Here is a 21323-nt window from a genome sequence, read left to right as displayed (position 1 = left end):
TGACACCTTCCTAAGAGACAGTCTCCACTTCTTCCAATTTGATTGCAATGTAGATCAGATGTGGTTGAAATTCAAAGGAATAGTATCGACGGCAGCTGAGAGATATATACCAAATAAACAAATAAGAGTGGTATTCAAAATATCCACGGGTGTGCTGCCGGTCTATAATGTCCAACGGGCACAATATTTCGGCGATCATACATGTCGCCATCATCAGGTGAACTGACGGACTGACCTCTTGTGAACGTGCCGGCACGGAGATCCGTACGCTATGGCCCAACCATTGCAGCACAACCTGTTGAGATGGATGAAGTCAGGAGGGAGGAGGTAGGCACTGCATTTATTCCATACACAGGCGCACTCTCGGGGAAAATCGCCCGCATTCTGAAGAAACACCGGGTCGGAACTGTGTTTTGTCCTCCAAATAAAACTCGTGCACTGGTGGGGAGCGCCAAAGATGACCTCGGTTCGAGGAAGGCCGGCGTGTACCAGATTCCGTGTCAATGTGGCAAGTCGTATATTGGTCAGACGATGCGTACCGTCGAGGATCGATGCCGTGAACACCAGAGGCACACTCGACTGATGTATCCGAGCAAGTCGGCGGTCGCTGAACATTGTTTGTCGGAAAATCACGCCATGGAGTATGACCGCACGAGGATTCTGGTACAGACGTCGAGATACTGGGACAGCGTTGTTAGAGAGGCCATCGAAATTCGCACCAATGACGACCTCATAAACCGTGACTGTGGCTATAATCTTAGCAAGGCTTGGGAACCAGCGATTGGGTTAATCAAGAGTAAATCGAGCAAACGTATAGTTGTGACGACCACGGCGGACAGAGCCATCACACCGACGTCATCTCAGACGTCGTCGCAATCTGTTCCGTGGCGCGGGGCGCGGACGGCGGATGGAGCGCGCCGCGGGCGGAGTGTATTTAAATCGGCCGCCGCCGCGACCGAACCCAGTTCTCCCTGAGGAGCCATAGCGTACGGATCTCCGTGCCGGCACGTTCACAAGAGGTCAGTCCGTCAGTTCACCTGATGATGGCGACATGTATGATCGCCGAAATATTGTGCCCGTTGGACACTATAGACCGGCAGCACACCCGTGGATATTTTGATTATCAAATACGCCGGGAGAAACTCAAAAATCACAAGAGTGGTATTGATCCCCCACGGTACACAAAATAGGTTATAACGCTACTTCAGATGCAACAGAAAAGCATGCCAAATTTTAAAAAATCGCAAAATCTCCAAGACTGGCAAAGTTTTACAGAAGCTCAAAATTTAGCATGAACTTCAATGTGAGATGCTTTTAATAGTTTCCACAACGAAACTCTGTCTCGAAATCTGGCAGAAAACCCAAGGAGATTCCGGTCGCCTGTAAAGTACACCAGTGGAAAGACGCAGTCAGTACCTTCACTACGCGATAGCAATGGTGATGTTATTGATGACAGTGTCACTAAAGCAGGTTAGTAAACACGGGTTTTCGAAATTCCGTCACAAAAGATCAAGTTCTTATGAAACACAACAAGTTCTTTATTCTCAAGAAATAGTGAGTGCTATCGATAGAGGACATCAAACTGATTCCATATTTTCAGATTTCCAGAAGGCTTTTGACTTCTAATTAAACTGCATGCCTATGGAGTATCGTCTCAGTTGTGTGACTGGATCCGTGATTTCCCGTCTGAAAGGCCACAGTTCGTAATAACTGAGAGAACGTCATCGATTAAAACAGAACTAATATCTGGCGTTCCCCAAGGAAGTGTTATAGGCCCTCTGCTATTCCTGATCTACTGTAACACCCCACCCGTCACTTACCTGGTTTTGGTGTGTGTTCACCCTAGGTAATTGACAAACAGATCAACAGGGAGTGCAAAACTGCCGCAATGTCGGATAATGCAAAGAAAGTAATAAGGCGCTGTGACTCCTGATTGAACTGTGGTGGCAGTGTTGACATTAATTGATTCAGAATTGATCCCTTTTAATTAAAAAGGGGTGCACATTGATGTTATATTGAGCTACTGAACACCAGATGCAAATGTTGAACATAAAATTAATTAAGAAGGTGACTTGGGATTTCAAATACTTGATTGAAAACAGGTGAAGTCGATTAACACAGATTTATTTTCACTCACGACCTTCAATCATCTCATTACATGACTCTCCTAACAGGCAGTGGTAATAAATTGCGTTTGCGTGGAGTAAAGCGCGATAAATAAAAAGTAATTCCTATCGACTGACCCAGGCGTATTGCGAAGTGCGGGAAGAGTTCTACAATTCACGGCCCATGAAGCCCTCGTGGAAACTTTGCCGACGTGATCCAACAAATTAATCAGTGGACGGAGCGGGCGCAATATCACCGAATACAGCGTGGCGGAGTGGCAGCGTTGTGTCGACGTCGGCCGGCCTCGTGGTGCTGCAAGGCTGCGCTCGTCTATTCACTCCTAGCTATCTTGCTCAGTACATAGCTGAACGAATACTTTCCATCTCCAAGCTCAATCGTTCCGTTTGCTAAATCCTAAACTGCAGAGATACTCACTCTCTCTCAGGCAATCTGAGTAAAGAACGCCACGTCCGCACTCTAGGCAAGCTGGGAATGGAAGACCCTTACGGAGACTTCTCCCAGTCCGCTCTTCGCCTCGGTTTCCCCTCCAGCAAAATCACTTACGCCAATTGCTGCGCAAGTCGCGTTAATTATGCGTCGCTTCCTAGCGCCGACCAATGCCTGCTCTGGGAAGTGAACAAATTCCCACAAAATTTCCCTTCCACTCAACTTCTGCTATTTAGCTCCTCCTAGGCCACCCATCAAGATTAGCGTCTGCACAAAACACCAATTTTTCCGGAATTCTGACTCTCAGGAGAGTATTCAAATTCCTTGGTCCTACGTTCCCATTGGAGGCTGGCGTATTTCATTCAGTCGCTCTTCACCTGATTTACTTCAGTCTCTATGGACCGTGAATTCAGCGTGAGTTTCTATAGTCAGGAACACGCATACTTTGGCCTCTGTTGACCGCTCCCCGTAGCTTTGCGCGGCTTTCTCACATGTTTCTCTGAAAACGGGACGACGGACATTTATCAACAGGCGTACAAGTTCTCCGTCTGCTTCCTGGTACACCAGCGTGGGGTCAAACACCCACTCACTGTCACTCATTTTAAGGCAGCTGGAGGCCACGCCCCGTTACCGCTTTCTAAGAGCTTGAGCCGCCCTAAGCTGCCTATTTTCGCTTCCCTTCGCCGCTCCCCAGCCGGCCATGGTCAATTCTGAATACTTCCCTAGGAATAGTTCTTGCCATCTTACACTACATAAACGATTTAGGAGATAATCTGAGCAGCCTTCTTAGATTGTTTGCATATGATGCTGTCATTTACTGTTATATAAGGACATCAGATGATCAAAACGAATTGTAAAATGCTGTAGACAAGATGTCTGTGTGGTGCAAAAAGTGAAATTAGTTTTAAATCATGAAAAGTTTGAAGTCATACACCACAAAAATGTAAAGGCTGTAAACTCAATTAATACTTGGGTATTATAATTACGAATAACTTAAATTGTGACGATCGCATAGATAATGTCGTGGGGGAAAGCAAACGGAAACCGTGATTTATTGGTAGAACACTTAGAAAATGTAACAGGTCTACTAAAGAGATTGTTTACACTACGCTTGTCCTCTGGAGTACTGCTGTGCGATCTGCATTAGAGAAGACATCGAAAAAGTTCAAAGAAGGGCAGCTCGTGAAAGAAGGAAAAGAGTGCCATTGATGTGATAAATAAACTGGTGTGGCAGTCATTACAACAGAGGAGTTTTTCGCTGCGGCAGGACTTTTTCATGAAATTTCAATTACCAAGTTTCTCCTCAGAGTGTGAAAATATTTGGTTGGCTCCCTCCCACACAGGGAGAAATGATCATCATAATAAAACAAATCAGAGCTCGCACGGAAAGACTTTAGTGTTCGTATTTCCCGTGCACTGTTCGAGAGTGGAACGGCAAAGAAGCAGCTTAAATGTGGTTCGATGAACCCTCTGCCACACACTTAATTATGAATTACAGGGTAATCATGTAGATGTAGATGTAAATGTAAAGGTACGTTAATATTTTTGATTCGCCACGCACACTCATTGCCTCAGATGGACTGCTGGTAGTTCTTGAGAGTGACTCCTTTCAGTGATTTCATGCGGTTTTCCTTTTACAACTGCCCTCCACACACCTCCACCGTGTCGCCGTCTATTAGTGCGTGAGATGTGTCTGGTCTTGGTTGAGCTGTTTCTTTCGCGTTTCCAGTTCAAAGTCACATTAGCGTCGGCTTGGGCAGTTTTAAAGGGGCTGAAATGTCTCTGATGGATTCGTTACTAACGTGACATTCAATAGCTAGTCCACGTTTGAAGTTACTCAGCTGTCTTGATCGATTCATTCTGCTGTTACCGCTTCTATACTGACAACACAATACTCGCCACCTCCTCTTACAGTGGTCATTCCGCCTGTCGTGGCATCTAGTGGCCAGTTCCGCATTACATGGGGGTGTCTCTCTCCACCTCCTTTTAAATTGGCGGGCCAGTTCCGCAGTATGTAAGGGTGTCCGGTTACAGGCATTTACACACGTTAAGGTATAGTCCGACTACAATGGGACAGGAACTCGGCCTTGGTCTTATAACACGCACCATCCCAGCATTTGTCTGAAGTGATTTAGGGAAACCTCTGAAATCTTAAAATGGGATTACCAAATGGAGAGTGGTGCCTCATCCTTCCGAATCAGACTATTCAAAGCAGCTCAACCTGATTTTCTTTACCCCTAGTGCACTATTTAATAATGTAAGGGACTAGTGCTACACTGTTCATTCGTTAGACACCATCAGACACCGCACACACTATTCTTAGTACACATGCATGTAACACTACACACACACACACACACACACACACACACACACACACACACCCACTACCACCTGATCTCAGGCTCATACCGAAGGTGTTAGTTGCCCATCTTGAATATTACAACTTCCCGCTTACTAACCTGAAAAAATAAGTCAGCATTGCTCTAGACTGTGTGAGGTATACAGCTCAGAGAAACAATAAAGTGTTAGTATTATGTACTGCATAGTTTTGGGAGTAAAGCTTTTCAGAAAAGAAAAAAGAACAAAACTAAGCATTCTCAATATGACATTTGAAATGATAGATGTTCTATTCTTCTTCTTATTGTTACTATTATCATCATTGTTATTATTATTACGGTTATTATTATTTACTTGTGTTTCATTTTTTTACCAAATTCCATATCGATCTTATCTAAGCAATACTTCGGTACATAGAATGTATTCCTTAATATATAATTGTAACTGAATTTTTAAATAACTTGGTTTTCATAATCAATTTAATTTGCTTGGACAATTTATTGAACAATTTTATTCCTTCTTAGAAAGTAGTGTTTTGTGTTTTATTTTTATTCCGTCTTCTTAAATGTAAGTGTAGGCTCTTTCCCTGGTCATAAATTTTGTTTGTGCAATAATTATCAACGCTATTTTTGATATGCATAACTATCTTGTAAATATACTTACATGTTGTTGTTGTTGTGGTCTTCAGTCCTGAGACTGGTTTGATGCAGCTCTCCATGCTACTCTATCCTGTGCAAGATTCTTCATCTCCCAGTACCTACTGCAACCTACATCCTTCTGAATCTGCTTAGTGTATTCATCTCTTGGTCTCCCCCTATGATTTTTACCCTCCACGCTGCCCTCCAATACTAAATTGGTGATCCCTTGATGCCTCAGAACATGTCCTACCAACCGATCCCTTCTTCTGGTCAAGTTGTGCCACAAACTTCTCTTCTCCCCAATCCTATTCAATACTTCATCATTAGTTATATGATCTACCCATCTAATCTTCAGCATTCTTCTGTAGCACCACATTTCAAAAGCTTCTATTCTCTTCTTGTCCAAACTATTTACCGTCCATGTTTCACTTCCATACATGGCTACACTCCATACAAATACTTTCAGAAATAACTTCCTGATACTTAAATCTATACTCGATGTTAACAAATTTCTCTTCTTCAGAAACGCTTTCCTTGCCTTTGCCAGTCTACATTTTATATCCTCTCTACTTCGTCCATCATCAGTTATTTTGCTCCCCAAATAGCAAAACTCCTTTACTACTTTAAGTGTCTCATTTCCTAATCTAATACCCTCAGCATCACCCGACTTAACTCGACTACATTCCATTATCCTCGTTTTGCTTTTGTTGATGTTCATCTTATATCCTCCCTTCAAGACACCATCCATTCCGTTCAACTGCTCTTCCAAGTCCTTTGCTGTCTCTGCCAGAATTACAATGTCATCGGCGAACCTCAAAGTTTTTATTTCTTCTCCATGGATTTTAATACCTAATCCGAATTTTTCTTTTGTTTCCTTTACTGCTTGCTCAATATACAGATTGAATAACATCGGGGAGAGGCTACAACCCTGTCTTACTCCCTTCCCAACCACTGCTTCCCTTTCATGTCCCTCAACTCTTATAACTGCCATCTGGTTTCTGTACAAGTTGTAAATAGCCTTTCGCTCCCTGTATTTTACCCCGGCCACCTTTAGAATTTGAAAGAGAGTATTCCAGTCAACATTGTCAAAAGCTTTCTCTAAGTCTACAAATGCTAGAAACGTAGGTTTGCCTTTCCTTAATCTTTCTTCTAAGATAAGTCGTACGGTCAGTATTGCCTCACGTGTTCCAGTATTTCTACGGAATCCAAACTGATCTTCCCCGAGGTCGGCTTCTACTAGTTTTTCCATTCGTCTGTAAAGAATTCGTGCTAGTACTTTGCAGCTGTGGCTTATTAAACTGATTGTTCGGTAATTTTCACATCTGTCAACACCTGCTTTCTTTGGGATTGGAATTATTATATTCTTCTTGAAGTCTGAGGGTATTTCGCCTGTTTCATACATCTTGCTCACCAGATGGTAGAGTTTTGTCAGGACTGGCTCTCCCAAGGCCGTCAGTAGTTCCAATGGAATGTTGTCTACTCCGGGGGCCTTGTTTCGACTCAGGTCCTTCAGTGCTCTGTCAAACTCTTCACGCAGTATCGTATCTCCCATTTCATCTTCATCTACATCCTCTTCCATTTCCATAATATTGTCCTCAAGTGCATCGCCCTTGTATAGACCCTCTATATACTCCTTCCACCTTTCTGCTTTCCCTTCTTTGCTTAGAACTGGGTTTCCATCTGAGCTCTTGATGTTCATACATGTGGTTCTCTTATCTCCAAAGGTCTCTTTAATTTTCCTGTAGGCAGTATCTATCTTACCCCTAGTGAGATAAGCCTCTACATCCTTACATTTGTCCTCTAGCCATCCCTGCTTAGCCATTTTCCACTTCCTGTCGATCTCATTTTTGAGACGTTTGTATTCCTTTTTGCCTGCTTCATTTACTGCATTTTTATATTTTCTCCTTTCATCAATTAAATTCAATATTTCTTCTGTTACCCAAGGAGTTCTACTAACCCTCTTCTTTTTACCTACTTGATCGTCTGCTGCCTTCACTACTTCATCCCTCAGAGCTACCCATTCTTCTTCTACTGTATTTCTTTCCCCCATTCCTATCAATTGTTCCCTTATGCTCTCCCTGAAACTCTGTACAACCTCTGATTCTTTCAGTTTATCCAGGTCCCATCTTCTTAAATTCCCACCTTATTGCAGTTTCTTCAGTTTTAATCTACAGGTCATAACCAATAGATTGTGGTCAGAGTCCACATCTGCCCCTGGAAACGTCTTACAATTTAAAACCTGGTTCCTAAATCTCTGTCTTACCATTATATAATCTATCTGATACCTTTTAGTATCTCCAGGGTTCTTCCATGTATACAACCTTCTATCATGATTCTTAAAGCAAGTGTTAGCTATGATTAAGTTGTGCTCTGTGCAAAATTCTATCAGGCGGCTTCCTCTTTCATTTCTTAGCCCCAATCCATATTCACCTACTACGTTTCCTTCTCTCCCTTTTCCTACACTCGAATTCCAGTCACCCATGACTATTAAATTTTCGTCTCCCTTCACTATCTGAATAATTTCTTTTATTTCATCATACATTTCTTCAATTTCTTCGTCATCTGCAGAGCTAGTTGGGATATAAACTTGTACTACTGTAGTAGGTGTGGGCTTCGTATCTATCTTGGCCACAATAATGCGTTCACTATGCTGTTTGTAGTAGCTTACCCGCATTCCTATTTTCCTATTCATTATTAAACCTACTCCTGCATTACCCCTATTGGACTTTGTGTTTATAACCCTGTAATCACCTGACCAGAAGTCTTGTTCCTCCTGCCACTGAACTTTACTAATTCCCACTATATCTAACTTTAACCTATCAATTTCCCTTTTTAAATTTTCTAACCTACCTGCCCGATTAAGGGATCTGACATTCCACGCTCCGATCCGTAGAACGCCAGTTTTCTTTCTCCTGATAACGACATCCTCTTGAGTAGTCCCCGCCCGGAGATCCGAATGGGGGACTATTTTACCTCCGGAATATTTTACTCAAGAGGACGCCATCATCATTTAATCATACAGTAAAGCTGCATGCCCTCGGGAAAAATTACGGCCGTAGTTTCCCCTTGCTTTCAGCCGTTCGCAGTACCAGCACAGCAAAGCCGTTTTGGTTATTGTTACAAGGCCAGATCAGTCAATCATCCAGACTGTTGCCCTTGCAACTACTGAAAAGGCTGCTGCCCCTCTTCAGGAACCACACGTTTGTCTGGCCTCTCAACAGATACCCCTCCGTTGTGGTTGTACCTACGGTGCGGCTATCTGTATCGCTAAGGCACGCAAGCCTCCCCACCAACGGCAAGGTCCATGGTTCATGGGGGGGATACTTACATGCTCCAGTTAATGTACATAGTGCTTTTAGGGTAGACCTTTACAATGAATCCGATTACTATTTTTGGTTTCACTCTTTGGCTCTCTTCCGTAGTTTGCATTTGGTTCCCAGAAAATAATCCCATATCGAAGAAATGGTTGTAGATATTAATTGTATGTAACTGAAAGACACTGGCTTTTACACACTGTAGACTCTAGAGGCATAATATGGTGATGAAATTTTGTTTGAAAGTATATTCGTGTGTTCACGCGACTTCAGTTGGGAATTGATTTTCATTCCCAGAAATTTTGTGTTTGCTACTCACTCCATAGAGTTATCGTCTGCATTTAATTTACACTACTGGCCATTAAAACTGTTGCACCACGAAGATGACGTGCTACAGACGCGAAATTTAACCGACAGGAAGAAGATGCTGCGATATGCAAATGATTAGCTTTTCAGAGCATTCACACAAGGTTGGCGCCGGTGGCGATATCTACAACGTGCTGACACGAGGAAAGTTTCCAACCGATTTCTCATACACAAACAGCAGTTGACCGGCGTTGCCTGGTGAGACGTTGTTGTGATGCCTCGTGTAAGGAGGAGAAATGGGTACCATCACGTTTCCGACTTTGATAAAGGTCGGATTGTAGCCTATCGCGATTGCGGTTTATCGTTTCGCGACATTCCTGATCGCGTTGGTCGAGATCCAATGACTGTTAGCAGAATATGGAATCGACGGGTTCAGGAGGGTAATACGGAACACCGTTCTGGATTCCAACGGCCTCGTATCACTAGCAGTCGAGATGACAGGCATCTTATCCGCATGGCTGCAACGGATCGTGCAGCCACGTCTCGATCCATGAGTCAACAGATGGGGGCGTTTTGCAAGACAGCAACCATCTGCACGAACAGTTCGACGACGTTTGCAGCAGCATGCTCGGAGACCATGGCTGCGGTTACCCTTGACGCTGCGACGCTGCATCACAGACAGGAGCGGCTGCGATGGTGTACTCAACGACGAACCTGGGTGCATGAATGGCAAAACGTCATTTTTTCGGATGAATCAAGGTTCTTTTTACAACATCATGATGGTCGCATCCGTGTTTGGTGACATCGCGGTGAACGCACATTGGAAGCGTGTATTCGTCATCGCCATACTGGCGTATCACCCGGCGTGATGGTATAGGGTGCCATTGGTTACACGTCTCGGTCACCTCTCGTTCGCATTGACGGCACTTTGAACAGTGGACGTTACATTTCAGATGTGTTACGACCCGTGGCTCTACGCTTCATTCGATCCCTGCGGAACCCCACATTTCAGCAGGATAATGCACGACCGCATGTTGCAGGTCCTGTACGGGCCTTTCTGGATACAGAAAATGTTCGACTGCTGCCGTGGCCAGCACATTCTCCAGATCTCTCACCAACTGAAAACGTCTGGTCAATGGTGGCGGAGCAACTGGCTCGTCACAATACGCCAGTCACTTCTCTTGATGAACTGTGGTATCGTGTTGAAGCTACATGGGCAGCTGTACCTGTACACGCCATCCAAGCTCTGTTAATGCCCAGGTGTATAAAGGCCGTTATTACGGCCAGAGGTGGTTGTTCTGGGTACTGATTTCTCAGAATCTATGCCCCCAAATTGCGTGAAAATGTAATCACATGTCAGTTCTAGTATAATATATTTGTCCAATGAATACCCGTTTATCATCTGCATTTCTTCTTGGTGTAGCAGTTTTAATGGCCAGTAGTGTAATAGGCCTATTGTCATATTTCTTTCTTCAAACTGAAAGACTTAGCCGTTGTTTTCTTTAAGATCAGTGTACCTTTTTTGTATATTGGTCAGGGGTGTACTTCCTTGAAGGCTTTATTTGCTTTCCCTGCAAGGAGTTGTTTCATTCTCTCAGTGACTATGTTAATGCTGTCATCAGCAAGGAAAACTTTTCTCTCATGACTAACACTAATGGGAAAATCGCGTATGTATGTCAGGAACAATATTGGTCCTAATATGCTACCCTGAGGATCTGTGATATTAATGTATTCTGGTTTGGACAAGTATTTCACTAAGAATTTAGCCTTATTTGAGGTTTGTGTTATCTCTATTCGTCTTATCTCACCTCCTAGGATGCTATTAGTTTCGCCTCTTGTTCGTGATTATTGTGTATTGTTTAGTAGAGTCTTCTGGTCAGCAGTATCAAAAGCCTTAAGAACATGTAAAAATTTGCCTGTGACACACTCATTTGTATAGCCAGCCAAACGTCTGTTTCACTGTAGCAATGTTACAGAATAGTAAGCAAGGTTAGAACGAAGAACTGGAGCTGGTGCCCAGACAAATAGTACGAACCGATTAATTCCTTTTGCAAAAGATTTTAATTAGGCTGATTTAATGCTCAGTTAATGGCACCATTTTTATGTGCACCATTCGGATTTTACGAGCATAAACAGTCACCCTCGTTTGGATTTAATGTGGGAAAACGGTCACCTATAAATAACTCCATACTGGAGTGAGACTGATGGTACAAATTTGGTCAACCATTGCATCGTACCTTAAGTGTAAAATAAACTTTAACCGCTTGAAAGAATCTTGTTTCGTTTGGATTTCACGTTCAAAAATACGTTTTGCTGGGAAGTTTTTGAAGCACACAATTTCTATACTTTAAACTTGTACGAATCGGTTGAAACTTCGCAAGAAGGTAGGTAATAGGATTAAGTCATAACGATTTTTTTATCCAATGATTTTCACCCGTTGTCGAGATAGGATGGTCTAAAGTCGAGCTACGTGTAGCACTTAAAATTCGTTCTTACGTGAACTGAATGCACAGAAACGGTTTGAAATGAATTAAATAAATACAAAAGTGCATTCTTACGATGAAATTGAAAACTTGCTTTCAAAAATTTAGCTTCATTCGGATTTTACGAGCAAAATTTATCAAAAGTTTTAAACTTGTGCGAATCGTTTCAGGTTTGTAAGAAGGTAGACGAACAGATGAAATGGTCGTGCTGTTGTTCGGTGAAAGCTTTATCCGTTGCCACGATGAAAGCGACATGGTTCGACAGACATTAAAAAAAAGCCTGTACTGAATAAGTCGTCGCCCGATTCAACAAAAGTCCACAATAATTGCCAAGTTATTGTGGTATAACTTGAAAATTATGGAAGAGTAAAAAATGTGAACCAGAATGAAAAATGTTCCTATCGTTGGACAAGAAAAGGCGAATATGTGCTGGGCAGAGTTAGGGGTATAAAAGAAGAGAACAAGCTTTTCAACTTATCCGGCTACTTTAAAGGGATTTGAATCAAAATATATTGACATATTCGTGATTTTTTATGAGTTTCTCCAGCATCCCCAGCGTACTTAGTTCTCTTAGACCCGCCCCTGTTACATGTTTGGTGATGGGTGTAGACACAAATAGACACAAATTTATGTACTTCTGGAGAGTGGGTTGCATGTATAATAAGAAGTATCCCAGAGTCGCTATGTATGCATCCTAAACTTTAATGACACATTGTGTCATATTGCACGACATTACAATTGCCGTGTCAGACTTTAAAATGACGTGTGTCATGTTATACGACATGACATTGCGTATCATTTTACTCTACTTGACACGATTCATTTTATGTTACATGACACGGCTACTAATACTAACAAGTAAAAAGCGCAAATATGTCCAGCTGTTTTGATTTAAATGTCGTTGGAGGTGCCAGATAAGTCGAAAAGCCCTTTCCTTTACATCTCTAGTCTGCCCAGGATATATTTACCTTGTTTTGTGCTACGAGAAGAGCATTATTATTTCTCGTTATGCTAGCGATGGTTCTGTATTACTACCATATTGGAACCCAAACTGTGATTCGCTTATGATGTTGCATTTATTCAAATAAGCCATTTGCACCCAGTTAATTGTTGGGTAAGGTAAGCAAGAGCTCGGGAGTGGTAAGATCTTGCAGCAGAGAAAACAAATTTAAAATTATCATGAGATATTTACCTTACCCTAGAGACGTGTTGCATGGAAATCTGACATGTGACAACAACCATTGAGCGCAACAGATGAAACTATATGCCGTTTGCAAAATTAAAAAAAAAAGGATGATAACAAGTTTATTTTTATTTACACCAAATCTGATCTGATACCACAATAAACCTTAAAGCACAAATGCCTCAAATTCTTGTAACTAAATTTGAATCTTAATTGAATCAAAATTCATACTGGCAGAATTAAAAAGCAAAAATTAATTTTATTGAATCGAAAGATTCATGTTGCCTGAAGATAAAAAAGTTGTTTCCTTCCTTTTTTTACAAGGATTGCAGCTAATAAACTAACATCTGACAAATATAAGATACGTATTTTACAACATGGAAATTCTGCGAATGATTTATCTTTTAAAGTGAAAATAACTGTAGACAAATCACTTTCGACAGAACGGAAACGAATAGATTCTTCCGCCACCACATGAACCAGCGAAACACACTACAGAAAATAACAGAATGACATTTACAAACAAAGTAAGAACCGTTCTTGACACTAGAACAGGTCAATTACGATAATAAATATACAGTAAAGTTATCTGCGACATAGCGCTTGACAACAAGTAGTAATAACTTCAACTGGATCACTGACCGTAGCGGTCGCGCGGTTCCAGACTGAAGCGCCTAGAACCGCTCGGCCAAAGGGGCCGGCAACGGACAACAGATCATTTAACTGTAACCACAACTGGCGAGTTGTTATAGTCGGAGCACGACCAGTAGCCAAATAGATACAATGGGATACAGTGTTCAATGTTTTCAACGCAAATCCTCAGCAGTAACAACTGCCAGGCTGCAGTCGCTCTGATGCAGTCGTAGTCCTGACGTTCAACATGGTTCTTATGTCAGCAACGAATCAACTCCAAACGACCTGGGGAATGCATAGCAGAAAACAAAATCTCTTGTCAGTACTTCACATTCGTGTAGTGCCCCACTACCAACAGTCACTCGCTGCGCATGCGTTGCTGCCTCTAGCCGCACTGGTAGAGAGCCTGTATAGGGAGAGAGTGGCCAACCGGAAGAAACGGCGGCCATTTTTCTGCCAAACTGCGGGTGGGACTTTTGAATGGCCAGTAGTGGAGTAGTGGAGTATACACTCACCGAATCAAAAGCACAAGACAATATGGCGAAATCACTCTTAAATGCCTTTCTTTACAGCTACAATATACTCATAGTAGCCTACTACGTACAGCACAGGGAAATGTGATACAGTGGCTGTAAACATTATTCGTTACTTGCATTTATCTCCTTTAAAGTTCGTTTACTAGACATATTGCAATGTAAGTAACGTAAATAAAAAAATATAGTGTATAGCATTTGTTTTGTATCGGAAGTGCATAACGCTAAAGATTTAACGTACCTGTATTACGTCAGATGAATGGAAGTCGTAAGCAGTTGTTTACTTGTGAGACGTATTCTTTTCACACAGCCAATTTACAACTCTGTTTTCAAATTTAACTATGTATATTGCAAGTTGTTTTATATGTAGTAAAAAGCAAAAACGACTTACTTCGCATAGCTAAGACTACTTGGTTGTTTTCCACAAGTCTCCTGTTTGATTTATGTCAGCCCTGTTGACTGCAACTGCCCACTGCTTTCGTTTTTCTTCATTGCGTGGAGATGCTAACATGCGAAATCCACCTTCGCCTCTATTGGAACAACCAAATGCAGCACAACCTGGCATCGTTTACGAACGTCTGCGGAACGAATTACAGATGTCAAAAAAAATACTGTACAAGTACTAACGTGTTTACTTCAAACATGTGGGCCTATCGACTTCATCACAAAACGCTTCACTATTTTAACTCGTATTTATAATCGCAAACGCTAATTACGTACTAAAAACGATATGCAACTAAATCGAACATGCATGCACAACGCATAACAAGTCGCTCAATTATTCAAATACCTTTTAATCGTTTCCAAAAGTCCTCTGAACATCAATTCAACTCAAAAGCACGGCAAACATAGGAAGCGCGAGAGACGTTTGGCGCCATTTTTCTGCCAAAGCTAATCAACCAATCAAGGACAACTTCACCTACTGTATACAGGGTCTCTAGTACTGGCTGTCAGAGCCTCCTCCTAGTGGGAGACACACGCACTTCTCCCGTAGACACGGGCGCACTGCTCTTTTGCGGTCAGAAGCAAAGCTCGTGAGACACGGTTCCCGAAGGTCTTTGGTACGGCGAGATCGATTACTTTGATACAAGGAGATCAATCTCAGCCGACCACACCTCACCATTAATCTATCTTTCATAACTGATTCTATTTATTTTTGAGAAAGACGACAGCAGGGAAGCTGATCAGTAGCTCTCAATGTATTCTCTATTAACTTTATTTGACAGAGGCGCAACGCTTGCCTGTTTTAAACAAGCACAAAAGTTTCCTGATGCAAATCAGTCAGTTAACGTGTTCACATCCTCAATTGCGCGAACAGCGAAAGTTCTCACAGTGCGGTACATAAAAGTTGAGCTCTGCAGTTGTGCCTCCGCTGTGACGTCAGGAGGTGAGTGGAGGGAAGCGGGACCGTGTCGTCGCTCGCCTGCCTCTAACCGTTCCGCCGTCGTCACCCTCCAGCAGGGCCTACTCCAGTTACGCGGCCACGCGCCCTGTCCAGCGGCGCGTGCTGGAAAAACAGGTCGCAAATAGTGTAGTTTGTTTCCCGCGGGAGCAGCTCGGTTATCGCCAGAGATTATCTCGTAGATGCAGGCGCTGAGTGAAACGCTACACTGCAGTGGGTGAGGTGGTTTGTTTACCGGCGCCGACAGCGGTGGGAAAGGGCAGGGCGACAGCGCACGCACTAAGGTTCTGATGGTGCCGTTTGAAGACGGCTACGATAATCTCATTTGGTGACTAAATGTACGCTAGGATTACTATAGAATTTGTTGCCTCTCGGTGGCTCAATGGAATATATTAACACGGCATAGAGACAATAACCTGCAAGGCGAAGTTAAAGTTAATTTGCCATGTTCACAAACATTACATTCTTGTCGATACGAATCTACACTGATTCTGTCAGCATTTTATTTTAATTCCTTGCTTAATGTAAATACACTGAAGCGCCAAAGAATCTTGTATAGGCATGCGTATTCAAATACATAGATAACTAAACAGGGAGAATACGGTGCTGCAGTCGGCAACGCATATATGACAAATTGTCTGCTGCAGTTGTTAGATCGCTTACTGCTGCTACAATGGCAAATTAGCGAGATTTAAAGTAAGTTTGAACGTAGTGTTATAGTCGACGCACGACCGATGGAGCAGAGCATCTCTGAGGTAGCGATGAAGTGGGGATATTCCCGTACCACCGTTTCACGAGTGTACCGTGAATATCAGGAATCCGGTAAAAACATCAAATCTCCGACATCGCTGCGGCCGGAAAAAGATCCTGCAACAACGGGACCAACGACGACTGAAGAGAATCGTTCATTGTGACAGAAGTGCAACCCTTCCGCAAATTGTTGCATATTTCATTACTGGATCATCAACAAGTGTCAGCGTGCGAACTATTCAACGATATATCATCAATGCGGGCTTTCGGGACCGAAGGCCCACTCGTTTACCCTTGATGACTGCACGACACGAAGCTTTACGCCTCGCCTGGGCCCGTCAATACCGCTATTGGACTGTTGATGACTGGAAATATGTTGCCTGATCGGACGAGTCTCGTTTCAAATTGTATCTAGCGGATGGACGTGTACGGGTATGGAGCAACCTCATGAATTCATGGACCCTACATGTGAGCAGGGGTCTGTTCGAGCTGTTGGAGGCTCAGTAATGGTGTGGGGCGTGTAGCTGGAGTGATACGGGACCTATGATACGTCTAGATAGGAGTCTGACAGATAACGCGTACGTTAGCATCCTATCTGATACCCTGCATCCATTCATGTCCATTGTGCGTTCCGACGGACTTGGGCAGTTCCAGCGAGACAATGCGACACCCCAGACGTCCAGAATTGCTACAGGAACACTCTTTTGAGTTTAAACATTTCCGCTGGCCACCAAACTCTCCAGACATGAACATAATTGAGCATATGTGGGATGCCTTGCAACGTGTTGTCCAGAAGAGATCTCCACTACCTCGTAGTCTTAAGGATTTATGGACAGCCCCGCAGGTTCATGGTGTCAGTTCCCTCCAGCACTACTTCAGACATTAGTTGAGTCCATGCCACGTCGTGCTGCGGCACTTCTGCGTGCTCGCGGGGGCCCTACACGATATTAGGTAAGCGTACCAGTTTCTTTGGCTCTTCAGTGTAATTTGAACGATGTGATGATAATGGCCAAGTTTTTCATCAACATTTCCACAACCTTGTAGTTCATTGTATTTCAGTGTAATAAAAGATTTTGTAGTAAAAAGAAAATATTAAAATGAATTCATGGACCCTGCATGTGAGCAGGGGTCTGTTCGAGCTGTTGGAGGCTCAGTAATGGTGTGGGGCGTATTAAAATGCCGTACTACAGATCCAAACGTCTTGGTCTCAATCCTAGGATTTTTATCTAACATCTATCTCGTCTTTCACCTCTGGAAATTGATTTTTTAAGATAATGTTGACATCTAAAAGAGTCATAAATCTGTATGTTTTGTTTAAGTCTGCGATGCAATCCTAAGCATACTTCTGTGGGAAGCGGTACGCTGTTGCCTTCCTCTGACCTTCTAACTCACTTACCCAGACATTCATAGGAGAGCCTACAATTTAACGTGGATTCTGAACCACACGCTGTAACTCGTTATTTTTCGCGTGAACAAACACTGCCAGACGTGAAAGAAGTGATAAGTGACAGATAAAAATCCTAGGCTTGACTGGGGATCGAAGATGAGAACTTTGGATTTGTAGTCTGGCACTTACGCACTGATCCAGCGGAAGAAACTGAAATATTCTCTATAATTTTGCAATGCAGTTTACTGCCAACATGAAGATCATGCTTCCGTTGAATTAAGTTTGTTGAACTAGTAGTCTTTGAGTATAGGTAAATGGATAGCTTACTGTAGACCAAGGTGTCAGACACGAATGTGTTTATACCTCCTGCAGTATTTAACTTTTACAAATACGACATGATTCAGAATTGAAAATAACGAGCTACCGAAGATGTAGGTGGTTCTTGTAACCATGAGCACGTAATTACAACGGAACCAGAAGATCAATCTCAAATGTCAGGCCACGAAGTGCATAAAATACAAGAAACGTATAATTTTGAAATACCTGTATGTGAAACCATGAGGGTCGTACAATAAGTAATGGGCTCTCCGTCTTCAGGCCACAAGTGGCCCATCGGGACCATCCGACCGCCGTGTCATCCTCAGATGAGGATGCGGGTAGGAGGGGCGCGTGGTCAGCACACCGCTCTCCCGGTCGTTATGATGGTTTTCTTAGACCGGAGCCGCTACTATTCGGTCGAGTAGCTCCTCAGTTAGCATCACCAGGCTGAGTGCACCCCGAAAAATGGCAACAGCGCATGGCGGCCTGGACGGTTACCCATCCAAGTGCCGGCCACGCCCAACAGCGCTTAACTTCGGTGATCTGACGGGAACCGGTGTATCCACTGCGGCAAGGCCGTTGCCCTCAATAAGTAATGCAACACATTTTTTTCTCTGCGAGAATTTGTTGGGACATCATGGATTATTCTCGCTACGGTCCCTATGATTTCATGAAGTTCCGATAGGTGGTGGCGCTATATGCAGCTTTCAAAATGGCGTCTGTATCGGAGGTGCGTTACAAGCTGAGAGCTGCCATCGAGTTTCTTATGGCCGAAAATAAGAGCTTGCAAGGTGGCTACGGAGACCTGGCAATGAACAAAAGCACGGTGAGTCCTTGGGCGAGGCGTCTGTCATCATTGCAGCTAGTTCGCGCAAACCTGTCCGATCTCCCGCGTGCCAGCCAGCCGTACTCAGCTGTGACTTGTGCAATTTGGGAACGTAAACACCTTCATTCGAGGTGATTGACGTGTCACAATCAAACGCCTCACTGCACAGCTGGACGTCTCTGTTGTAGTGCTGACGCCATAGTCCAACAATTGGAGTTCACAAAGGTGTGTGGCCGCTGGGTTCCTCACCGCCTAACAGAAGACCTTAAAGAGCAACGAAGAACTACTTGTACGGAAGCAGTAAGTTGATGATAGGGAGGTTATTGAAGCAGGAAGGCGTTGGGTCCGTCTTCGATCATCAGAGTGGTACCAGCCGGCATGCAAGCCTCCCCAGTAAGATAAGATAACGTAGATTATGTTGAAAAATAGGGTTCTGCAGCTGAAAGAGTGGGGAATAATAGAAGCAACCTGCTTTCAGAAAAAAATGTGTTGCATTACTTACTGAACGCCCCTTATAAGGTACAAGTATTCACCAGGAAGCGGTTTACGAGAGTAAATACGAGGGTAATCCCAAAAGTAAGGTCTCCTACAGAACTCTGTGTGGCAGTTGGTCTCAGTGTTATGAAGAGTGCTTCACGCGCTGTGTGTAAACCTGCACACGCCGCGCTGAGGCGCTCAGTCTTGGCTGGGCAGCCGTTGAGAATTGAGCTCCCCTTGGATGTTACCGCCAAGTGCGAATGGCGCGCAGTTATTCGGTTTTTGAACGCAAAGTGCACTGCGCCGATTGAAATCCGTCGCCAACTGACGGAAGTGTATGGTAAGTCGTGCACAGAAGTCAAAAATGTTCGTAAGTGGTGCAGGGAGTTTGCAGCTGGTCGGACCGAAATTCACGACGAACAAAGGAGCGGGAGACCGTCAATTTCTGAGGAGACAGTGTTGAAGGTTGAGCAAAGCATGCGTGAAGATCAGCTGATCACCCTGGATGATCTCTGCACGTTGGTTCCTCAGGTTTCCCGAAGCACCGCTCACAGAATTTTAACGAAAACATTGAACTACCGGAAGGTGTGCGCAAAATGGGTGCCACGCATGCTGACTGAGGACCACATGTGGCAACGAGTTGATGCTTCCCGCGCATTTCTTCACCGCCTTGCAATCGAACAGGACAACTTTCTGGACTCAATTGTCACGGGTGACGAAACCTGGGCATACCACTTTACACCTGAGACCAAGCAACAATCACGCCAGTGGCGGCATCCTTCTTCGCCAGCCGCGCGGGATTAGCCGAGCGGTCTCGGGCGCTGCAGTCATAGACTGTGCGGCTGGTGCCGGCGGAGGTTCGAGTCCTCCCTCAGGCATGGGTGTGTGTGTTTGTCCTTAGGATAATTTAGGTTAAGTAGTGTGTAATATTAGGCACTGATGACCTTAGCAGTTAAGTCCCATAAGATTTCACACACATTTGAATCCTTCTTCGCCAAAGCCGCGGAAATTCAAACAAACACAGTCTGCCGGTAAAGTCATGACAACCGTTTTTTGGGATCGGAAAGGGGTATTGTTCGTCGACTTGATGCCCACTGTGACCACAATTAAAGCTGACGGTACTGTGAGACTATGAAAAAACTCAAACAGGCAATTCAGAACTGGAAAAGAGGAACGTTGAGCAAGGGCGTACACATTCTCCATGACAACGCTCGCCCACACTTCGCCCGGCAACAGTTTCAGTGGAACATAATCACCCACCCACCCTATAGTCCTGACTTGGCGCACAGTGACTATCACCTGTTCCCTAGGTTAAAAGAACATTTGGCCGGAAAGCGATTCAGCTCCGACGACGAGGTGAAAGATGAGGTTCATAGCTTTCTGAACAGCATGGCGGCGAGCTGATATGACACGTGCATACAAAAACTGCCACAGCGTCTACAAAAATGCATCGACGGAAATGGTGATTATGTCGAAAAATAGCTAAATGTTCAAGCTGTAAACTGGTGCAAATCATTGCAGAAATAAACAGGTCTATGTACTTATAAAAAAAAAGAGTCTTTACTTTTGGGCTCGTATCTCAAGACAAACGATGTAGAACAAATCACTGTTTTTAAATACCTCGAGTATAGTTAAAGTTAACATAATTCCAGCAACAAAGACTCCAGAATTAAATCAGTATCTAGCTCATACCGCATAACTAAAACAATGAATTCAGGGAGCTGTTGTGCTGAGGGAGAAACAGTAGAAAACCATGAAATACACACACACACACACACACACACACACACACACACACACACACACACACTTAACTGATAATAAAGACTGAGAGAAAAGACTAGTTTAATACTTACAATTGATTGTACAAGTATTTTTTCTGTCTGGAGGTGGTACATCTTTGACGACATTTGACGGCTATTACGCCTGGATGTGGAGGATGTGTGGTGACGGCAGACGACCACAGTGACATAGAAACTGAAACAACTATTTTGGACTGCAACCATATCCCCAGGTCAGCCATTTTGGAATTTGATGTCACTAACGACATGATCAATGGCCATCTTGGATTCTAAACTTAGAACCATGCAGTTTAGTACCTGTAGAGTTGTATCATACAAAAACGGTTACCCTACTCAGTGGTTTATTCTGCTGGAATGTCACACTTGAATAACACCCTA

General features: G+C 43.6%; 1 pseudogene; it reads right to left on the bottom strand.

Annotated features, from left to right (window-relative positions):
- Nucleotides 1–18306: 18306 nt before the first annotated feature.
- LOC124607871 lies at nucleotides 18307–18424 on the bottom strand (annotated as a pseudogene).
- Between the last annotated feature and the right edge of the window lie 2899 nt (nucleotides 18425–21323).

Source organism: Schistocerca americana, chromosome 3, assembly GCF_021461395.2.
Source record: "Schistocerca americana isolate TAMUIC-IGC-003095 chromosome 3, iqSchAmer2.1, whole genome shotgun sequence".
NCBI lineage: Eukaryota > Metazoa > Arthropoda > Insecta > Orthoptera > Acrididae > Schistocerca > Schistocerca americana.
Note: the sequence above shows the minus strand (reverse complement) of the source record. Positions and strands in the feature narration are given on the sequence as shown.